The sequence below is a fragment of the Canis lupus genome, chromosome 8 (assembly GCF_011100685.1).
Source record: "Canis lupus familiaris isolate Mischka breed German Shepherd chromosome 8, alternate assembly UU_Cfam_GSD_1.0, whole genome shotgun sequence".
NCBI classification, from domain to species: Eukaryota; Metazoa; Chordata; class Mammalia; order Carnivora; family Canidae; genus Canis; species Canis lupus.
This window is the reverse complement of record NC_049229.1, coordinates 31,903,422-31,913,780: the sequence shown is the minus strand read 5'-3', so window position 1 is coordinate 31,913,780 and position 10,359 is coordinate 31,903,422. Positions and strand designations below refer to the sequence as shown.

Genomic DNA, 10,359 nt, shown 5'->3' with positions numbered 1-10,359 from the left:
TTAGGGGCAAGCAAGTTGAGAGTGGAGCTCAGGCTGGGCAGCCTGTAATGACTGCCTGCTGTGTGGGAGGAGGTGGAACAGAGGGGAGTAACTGGCAACCCTGAAGGAAAGCCATTACCAAGGGCTCACTTACAGGCCAGTCGGCTGGCTTATCTTCAAGACATCATGTGAACTGTGTGCAAAGCCCTGACAGAGGAGTGAGTAGCACCTCCAGGATCCAATACAGAGCTCAGAAGGGCTGAAAGTTCTTAGTATTTCAGCAGAGTTCCTGAGAAGTGGAGCTGTGGGGCTAAAATGAGAAGCCACTCACCCTGATGCTTGTAAGTCCACACAGAGAAGGGAGAACCAAAGTTGTGAGGAAGCAAGTGGCCCTTGAGAGAATGGGCCCTAGGATTCTTCTCCACTCTCAATATATGCATGATGATGATAATGTAATGAGTGTTTACTATGTCCAAACATTTTTCTTAAAGCTTTACATATGCTATCACATTTAACCTTCATAATAACTGTATGTGGTATTATTATTAGCCCATTTGACAAATTATAAATCTGAGCACAAGAGAGATGATAGAACTTCTCCAAGGCCCCACTGCTAATACCCAGCAGAGCTGGATTCTAACCCAGGTTGTCTGTCTTTGACCCATACTATTAATCACTTAGAAACTCTGCCCCCTTGAAAAGGCCATGCTTCAGAGAAATGAAAATCCATACAGTCATGATGCCAGCCAAGCATCAATCAACACAGGCATTTAAGATGCATTTCAAGAGCAGATAACTGGGATGCCGTGGCCACATAAGTGCAGGACATGGCTTTGGGTTCCCAACAGTTTATTTGCTTAGAAAGTCTTCATTCAGCCTGATATGGAAGTAGAATAGCAGAAGCTCATGCTGAGGGTGTGAAGATATCAGCAGGTCCTAAAAGCCAGTAGAACAGCAGGAGAGTGTCAACCCACCCCGCAAACCCCACCATGATGCTCTCTATATGAACACTGAAGGACATTTTGTAATAATTAATAAGTATGTCAAGTCCCGTCCATATTCAGAGCTTCCAATGGCTAACTTCTCTCAAAATTCTATCATTTCTAAGGATAGAATTATACAAATGTACTTCTCTAGTAATTCCCTTATATCTTGAATTGGATTTAGAAGACAAGGCAAAGAAAATATAACTGCTAGATTTCAGGCATTTTTGGTGGAGGTGGGGGGGGAGAAGGATAAAAAAAGGATACTGAAAATAAAGGTTTATGTTTACACAAACACCTATACCTGAGTATTCATAGTAGCCCTATTCTTAATAGCCCCAAACTGGAAACAACTCACATCCTTCACTGAGTGAAGAGTTAACGAACTTGTGGCACATCCATCCCATGGACTACTACTCAGGAAAAAAAGGATGAACTATTGATACACGCCAAAAAAAAAAAAAAATGCTATACTTGCTACTCATTAACCTCCATTCCTATGGGGCTGACTACCTACCTTTCTTTCATATACTCTTAAGAATGCTGGGGGAAAAGAATGTAGCAATCCTGTAATAGTCTGGAAAATTAAGTACCTAGAAAAGTTTGTATGAGGGGTGGCTATCACCAGTGTTACATTAAGGTATGTATAAGGAGTGGAATGCTGGATCTGGCTTGTACCATTCATGAAAGCTAGCTGGGCACATCTCTCCCCACCTCCATGTTCAGTGACATCATAACGTTAACTTAAAATCAGTCATGTTAGGAGTATTTATATCTTGGAAATCAACAAATCAGGAGTTTCCCTTACCCTGAAAGCTGGTTATTAAAGCTATATTAGCACACCAATGTGAAGAAGTCACCTAAGATATGTTCTAAAAGACTCCAAAAGTGGGCAGTATAGATAATCCAAGACAAGGAAATCAGTTACAGTTAATGTAATCCTCACTAATCCATTGATAATGAGTTCTGAACCAGACAGATTTCTCAAACTAGAAATAGGACTTGAGTGAAAAAATCTGAGCGGTCTGAATAGGAAAATATTTGAGTTCTGATAAAGTACCTTCACATTTGCCAAGGAACATGAAAAAAACAGATCAGTTCCTGAGATCCTGAGAAAATAAACTGGCACCCAGCACAGTGAGACAGGTTACTGAAAAGGAAGAAACCTAGTCAAGATCATATTAGACCACCTGCAGGGGTTGTGTATCCATCTTGAGGAATGGTAATCGAGCCTACAAAAATCATTACCTGAATGCTTTACAAAGATTTATGATAATGAAAAACCTGTATCTTAAAAAAGCATTTGACAAAATCCAATACCTATCCATGATAAAAACCCTCAGCAAACTAGGAATAAAGGGGAGATTCTTTCACTGGATAAAGAATATCTTAAAAAAAAAAAAAAACAACCTTACAAGTAATACTATACCTAATGAAAAAATGTGTAATGCTTTCCCCCCAAGATCAGAAAAAAGACAAGGTTGGTTCTGTCTTGTTCAACACGGGACTTTCACAACCCTTGCTTAACACAGTACTGGAAGTTTTATGTTACAATAAGAAAAAGAAACAAAAAAAAACAATTATATAAATTGAAAGGAAGAAAATAAAAGTATCTCTATTTGCAGGTAGCACAATTATCTATGTAGAAAATCCCAAGAAATTTATAAAAACAAGAACAAAACAGAAGACCTTCCTAGAACAAGTGAACTCAGCAAAACTGTAGGATACAAGATCAGTATTAAAAAATGATCACATTTCTATATACTGATGATGACATATGGAAAATGAAATTAAAAACACAATACCAGGGCACCCAGGTGGCTCAGTGGTTAAACATCTGCCTCTGGCTCAGGTCATGATGCCAGGGTTCTGGTCCTGGGATTGAGTCCCACATCAGATTCCCTGCAGGGAGCCTGCTTCTCCCTCTGCCTATGTCTCTGCCTCTCTCTGTGTGTCTTTCATGAATAAATACAAATCTTTAAAAAAAAAAAAAACCACAGTACCCTAAACAATCATGCCAAAGAAAATGAACACTTAGATGTAAACTTAACAAACATATATAGAATCTGTATGCTGAAAATTAAAAAATGCTGATTAAAAAAATCAAAGAGGACCTAATAGAAGAGAGAGATACCATGTTCATGGATTGAAAGAATCAATATAGGGGCTTCCAGGGAAGATACTAAGCTCATCTTGTTCCATGAGTACAAATAACACCTACATCAGCATAAATAACCCAGAAAATGACCTGACAACTGGCAGACTCTCCACAGCTAAATGTGGAGAAGAGGACATATTGAAGAGGGCTGGAAGAGAAGAGACACAATTGGGAGTTAAATAGACCTGAGGGACTATCCAGAGGAGGGAGGGATCCAGCAGGCATGGAGAGGGGAAAGAAACAGACCCTCACACCAAACACCCCAGGCTCAGGGATCTTGCATGGGGAAGACAAATCTCCATAACATTTGGCTTTGAAAACCACAGAGGCTAATTTCCTGAGATTTTACAACCAGTGGATCTCAACATCTAGAACATTAAAAATCACCAGGCTGGGGATCTGGGAGAGCCTGGAGGGCAATAGGAAACTGAGTCGCTACCCTTAAAGAGCCACCACAACAAAGCCCCACAGAGTTACAGCATAGAAGCAGCAATTTTTGAAAAACACCTGGGGTATACTGGAGGGAAAATTATTTACTAATCTCAGAATACATGCTGGAAGAGCAGGAATCTTTAGATTTCTCCAGGAAGAAGGGAGCTGGCAGGGACCATTTCCTTCTTCCATCCCCCAGCCTAAACACATGGACACCTATGGAAACCAAGCTAAAACCAACACTCGCCATCTACATGCTTGCTAACAGCATGCCCTTCCCCATGCTCTCCTATAGACTTGCTTCCTCCAGCCCTGCGGTAGGGGTTTGGGTGTGGAGTCTGCTTAAGATTCTCTCTGCCCCTCTCCACGCCCATGCTTACACGCTCTCTGGACATGCTCTCTTTCTCAACAATAAAATAAAATAAAATAATAAAAATATACTAGATGGAATAAATAGTAGACTAAAGGAAGTCGAAGAATGGATCAGTGACATGGAAGACAGAGTAATAGAAAACAATCAAGCTGAACAGGAAAGAGAAAAAACAATAATAATAAATGAAAATAGACTTAGGAAAATCGGTGATGATACCACCATGTATAATAACATTTGCATTATAGGGATCCCCAAAAGAAGAGAGAAAAGGGAGTAGAAATTTTGAGGCAATAATAGCTGGAAACTTCCCAAATCTGGGGAAGGAAACAGAAATCCAAATCCAAGAGGCATGAGAAACTCTAACAACATCATTAACTCAAGGAGGTCCACACCAAGACACATAGTAATTAAAAAGGCAAAAAGTAGTGATAGAGATTTTTAAAAACAGCAAGAGAAAACAGTTACATGCAAGGAAAACCCCACATGGCTATCAGCTGATTTTTTAGCAGAAACTGTACAGGCCAGCAGAGAGTGACATGATGTATTCAAAATGCTGAAAGAAAAAAAAACATGCAACCCAGGATATCTAGCAAGGCTATCATTCAGAATAGAAGGAAAAATAGTTTCCTAGGCAAACAAAAGTTAAAGGAACTCATGATCACTAAACTACCCTACAAGAAATGTTAAGAGGATTAAGAGTACACTATGATGAACACTAAGTAATGTATAGAATTGTTGAATCACAATATTGTACACCTGAAACTAATATAACACTGTATGTTAACTATACAGAAATTAAAATTTTTAAAGACTCAAAATAATAAAGATGTTAATTCTCCCCCAAACTGACATTGTTTTATGTAATCCCTATTAAAAATCCTCAGCAAGATATTCTGTAAATATAGACAGCACTATTCCAAAATTTATATGAAAGGTAAAGAAACTTGAATAGCTAAAACAATTTTGAAAAAGAATTAAGTGGGAGAAATCACTCCCACTCCATAGCCACAAAACAAAACAATGAAAAACAGAACATTGATTTAAACCTTTTATCTTAAACAAAAATTAACTCAAAATGAATCACAAATTTATTTTTTTCAACTTTATTTTTTTATTGAAGTTTGATTTGCCAACATATAGTATAACACCCATGCTCATCCCATCAAGTGCCCTCCTCAGTGCCCATCACCCAGTTACCCCCATTCTCCTGCCCACCTCCCCTTCCACTACCATTTTTTTCATTTCCCAGAGTTAGGAGTCTCATATGTTTTGTCACCCTCTCTAACTGAATCACAAATTTAAATATAAAATGTAAAATTAAGTATCACAGTTCTTTTAGAATTTGTCCAGCAAGTTTCCAGTCATTACCAAAAGACCCTAGGGTTTGGGGTGGGGGTGGGGGGATAACCAATAAAACTTTTAGAAAAAAATAGAAGAAAATCTTTGGGATCTAGGGCCAAGCAGGATTCTTATACTTGACAACAAAAGCATAATCCATGCAAGAAAAAAACTGATAAATTAGATGTCACCAAAAATAAAAATTTTGCTCCAGGTGCCTGGGTAGCTCAGTTTGTTAAGTGTCTGACTCTAGGTTCTGGCTCAGATTATGATCTCATGGGTCATAGGACAGACCCACATCAGGCTCCCTGCTCAGCGGGGAGTCTGCTTGGAAGATTTTCCCCTCTACCCTTCCCCTGACTCATGCACATGTTCTCACACACTCTCTCTCTAATAAATAAATCTTAAAGATCAGAGTTTAAAATTTAAAAAATAAAAAATTTTTGCTCTATAAAAGACTCTCTTAAGAAGATTAAAAGATAAGCCACAGACTAGGAGAAAATACTTGCAAAGCACATATCCAACAAAGGACCAGAATCTAGAATATGTAAAAACTCAACATTAAAAGACAATCTAATTAAGAAATCAGCAAAAGATATGAACGAAATGTTGACAAAGAGAGTATACAGATGGCAAATAAGCACATGAAAAGATGTTCAACAACATTAACCATTAAGGCAATGCAAATTCAAACCACAATGAGATATCACTACACACCTTTCAGAATGGCTAAAATGTAAAACATTAACAGGGCCAAATATTGTCAAGGATGCAAAAACCTACATCATCCATAGATTACTTCTGACAATGAAAAATAAAACAGCCACTCTGAAAACAATTTGGCAGTTTTATATGAAACTAAACATGCAACTACCATATATAACCTAGCAAAATGCACACCATCTGCATTTTCCTCAGAGAATAAAAACTTATGTTTATATCAAAAGCTATACACAAATTTTATAATAGCTTTATTTGTAATAGCCAAAAACAGGGAACAATCCAGATGTCTTTCAATGGGTGAATGGTTAAACAAACTGTGGTACATCTATACCACAGAACAGTACTCTACAATAAAAGGATAAACTACTGGCACACACAGCTTTAGCTGAATCTCCAGGGAATTATGCTGCATGAAAATAGTGCAAAAAAAGTCAAGCATTTGTATGATTTTCTTCACACAACATTCTTGAAATAACAAAACTACAGATTTGGAGAACAGGTCAGTAATGGCCGAGTCAGGGATGGGAGTTAGGAGGAGGCAGTATGACTATGAAAGGACAATATGAGGGATCACCGTGGTGACAGAAATATTATTTACTTTGACTTTATCAATTAGATATCCTGGTTGTGACAATGTAGTGCAGTTTTGTAAGATGTTAATATTGGGAGAAATGGAGTAAAGGATACACAGGATCCTCTATGTTATTTCTTAATAGGTTAATCTGTAATCACCTCAAAATAAAAAATTTAATTAAAAAAACTATCTGGGTAACTTGACTGTCCTATTTTTATATTTTATCTGTATTTTTGCTCATAGTTTTTTGAAAGCTCCTTTGAAAATATTAGCTGATTTGTACATTTAAGAGACTTTAAAAATATCTGATCATTTGACACAGTAATTCTATGCCCAGAAATATATACCCCCCAAAAAAAACAAAATGCAAAGATATTCATTGTAACATTATTTATTAGCACAAAAGTCTGAAATAATTTTATGTCCAACATCTATGAGGGATTAAATAAAATATCATATCCAAATGATAGAATATTCTACAACCATTAAAATGTTAACAACAAAAAACCATCAATGATATGTTAAGATGAAAATAATATAATGTTAAGGAACAAAAAAATGAAATATTATATTCAATCTGACTTCAATAATCTATAGTGATATGAATATAATAAGGAAAATACTCCAAATGTAACCACAATACTCCTTAAGTGACAGAATGAGTGAGAATGGGTGAGTTTTATTTTCCTCTCCTATATTCTTTTTGGTTTTCCATAATGAACTTACCACTGGTATGGTCTCAGACTAGCTGTTATCCTTTCTAAGCCTTGGCATCCTCATTCATAAAATTGAGACAATAATAGTACCTTCCATATATTTGATATTATATCTAGAGTGCTTAGCAAAGTATTGAATACACAATAAATGACAAATAAATGTTACTTATTTGGCAAACGTGTGTAGTATTTAGAATGTATCAGGCACTTTTCTAAGATCTTTCCAAATATTAACTCATTTAGTCCTCATAATAAGCCTCTGAGGTATGTACTATTATCATTGAAGAAGGAAACTGAGGTACAATGAAATTAAATAATTTCTTCAAATTATACGGTTAATAAATAGCAAAGCTAGAGTCTGAACCAGCAGCCTGACTCTAAAGTCTGTGCTATTAATCATTACAGTATTTTGGTTTTGTTGGTTATTACTCTTACAGAATAGACATAAAAATGAGTCAGATCTAAAATAATGGAAAAGGCAGAACTTTTCTAGAGATATATGGTTACCAACAATCAGCATGAAGGAAAAATGGTAAAGCAGATACTTTGCTCTACTAAAGTGTTTATGGAATTTGAAGTCATATAGTTTAAACTGTATGTCAGTTCCCCAATTCTATCCTTATATGGCCTTACATAAATTATTTAATCTCTGTGACAATCACGTATCTGTGAAATGAGATATACATATATACCTACATTTCAGACTGAGAGGATTACTGAAGATAATATACTAAAGTAACTATGTAGTACACACTCAACAAATGCTTGTTTCCTTTACCTTTATTAACATCTAAAACACTATTCTTAAATAGGGTAGAACACATTCAGATAATCACATCAAAATGTATGCTTCCTGATAAATGGACCATCTCCTGATTATCACCAGCAAAATAAAATTGATGCACAATATCTAAGTGGCTTAATGGACCATCTCTACTACCTAACCCAGAGTTCTTAGAAAATGCAGAACTTATAGGGTATGTAGTTAGAGCATCTCTTGGAGTTTAAATACCCAGCATAAACAGCAAAGTGGATGATTCTTAGTAATACTATTTACTTGATAAATATAGCAGACGCTATAAAACATCCACTGGCAGGGTCCTAGGACTTAACAGCAAAAGCAAATATATAGCATCTGCTCTTTTTTTTTAATAAATTTATTTTTTATTGGTGTTCAATTTACCAACATACAGAATAACACCCAGTGCTCATCCCGTCAAGTGCCCCCCTCAGTGCCCGTCACCCATTCACCCCCACCCCCCACCCTCCTCCCCATCCACCACCCCTAGTTCGTTTCCCAGAGTTAGGAGTCTTTATGTTCTGTCTCCCTTTCTGATATTTCCCACACATTTCTTCTCCCTTCCCTTATATTCCCTTTCACTATTATTTATATTCCCCAAATGAATGAGAACATATAACGTTTGTCCTTCTCCGATTGACTTACTTCACTCAGCATAATACCCTCCAGTTCCATCCACCTTGAAGCAAATGGTGGGTATTTGCCGTTTCTAATGGCTGAGTAATATTCCATTGTATACATAAACCACGTCTTCTTTATCCATTCATCTTTCGATGGACACCGAGGCTCTTTCCACAGTTTAGCTATTTTGGACATTGCTGCTATAAACATCAGGGTGCAGGTGCATCTGCATCTTTGGGGTAAATCCCCAACAGTGCAATTGCTGGGTTGTAGGGCAGGTCTATTTTTAACTCTTTGAGGAACCTCCACAAAGTTTTCCAGAGTGGCTGCACCAGTTCACATTCCCACCAACAGTGTAAGAGGGTTCCCTTTTCTCTGCATCCTCTCCAACATTTGTGGTTTCCTGCCTTGTTAATCTTCCCCATTCTCACTGGTGTGAGGTGGTATCTCATTGTGGTTTTGATTTGTATTTCCCTGATGGCAAGTGATGCAGAGCATTTTTTCATGTGCATGTTGGCCATGTCTATGTCTTCCTCTGTGAGATTTCTGTTGATGTCTTTTGCCCGTTTCATGATTGGATTGTTTGTTTCTTTGGTGTTGAGTTTAATAAGTTCTTTATAGATCTTGGAAACTGGCCCTTTATCTGATATGTCATTTGCAAATATCTTCTCCCATTCTGTAGGTTGTCTTTGAGTTTTGTTGACGGTATCCTTTGCTGTGCAAAAGCTTCTTATCTTGATGAAGTCCCGATAGCTCATTTTTGCTTTTGTTTCTTTTGCCTTCGTGGATGTATCTTGCAAGAAGTTACTGTGGCTGAGTTCAAAAAGGGTGTTGCCTGTGTTCTTCTCTAGGATTTTGATGGAATCTTGTCTCACATTTAGATCTTTCATCCATTTTGAGTTTATCTTTGTGTATGGTGCAAGAGAGTGGTCTAGTTTCATTCTTCTGCATGTGGATGTCCAATTTTCCCAGCACCATTTATTGAAGAGACTGTCTTTCTTCCAATGGATAGTCTTTCCTCCTTTATCGAATATTAGTTGACCATAAAGTTCAGGGTTCACTTCTGGGTTCTCTATTCTGTTCCATTGATCTATGTGTCTGTTTTTGTGCCAGTACCACACTGGCTTGATGACCACAGCTTTGTAGTACAACCTGAAATCTGGCATTGTGATGCCCCCAGATATGGTTTTCTTTTTTAAAATTCCCCTGGCTATTCGGGGTCTTTTCTGATTCCACACAAATCTTAAAATAATTTGTTCTAACTCTCTGAAGAAAGTCCATGGTATTTTGATAGGGATTGCATTAAACGTGTAAATTGCCCTGGGTAACATTGACATTTTCGCAATATTAATTCTGCCAATCCATGAGCATGGAATATTTTTCCATCTCTTTGTGTCTTCCTCAATTTCTTTCAGAAGTGTTCTGTAGTTTTTAGGGTATAGATCCCTTACCTCTTTGGTGAGGTTTATTCCTAGGTATCTTATGCTTTTGGGTGCAATTGTAAATGGGATTGACTCCTTAATTTCTCTTTCTTCAGTCTCATGGTTAGTGTATAGAAATGCCACTGATTTCTGGGCATTGATTTTGTATCCTGCCATGCTACCAAATTGCTGTATGAGTTCTAGCAATCTTGGGGTGGAGGCTTTTGGGTTTTCTATGTAGA

General features: G+C 37.2%; 1 non-coding gene across 1 annotated transcript; it reads left to right on the top strand.

Moving 5' to 3' along the window:
* Window positions 1-5,244: 5,244 nt before the first annotated feature.
* Window positions 5,245-5,305, top strand: LOC119873062. Its single transcript, XR_005363863.1, has one exon. It is a non-coding gene; the product is annotated as a U7 small nuclear RNA (small nuclear RNA).
* The last annotated feature ends 5,054 nt before the right edge of the window (window positions 5,306-10,359 follow it).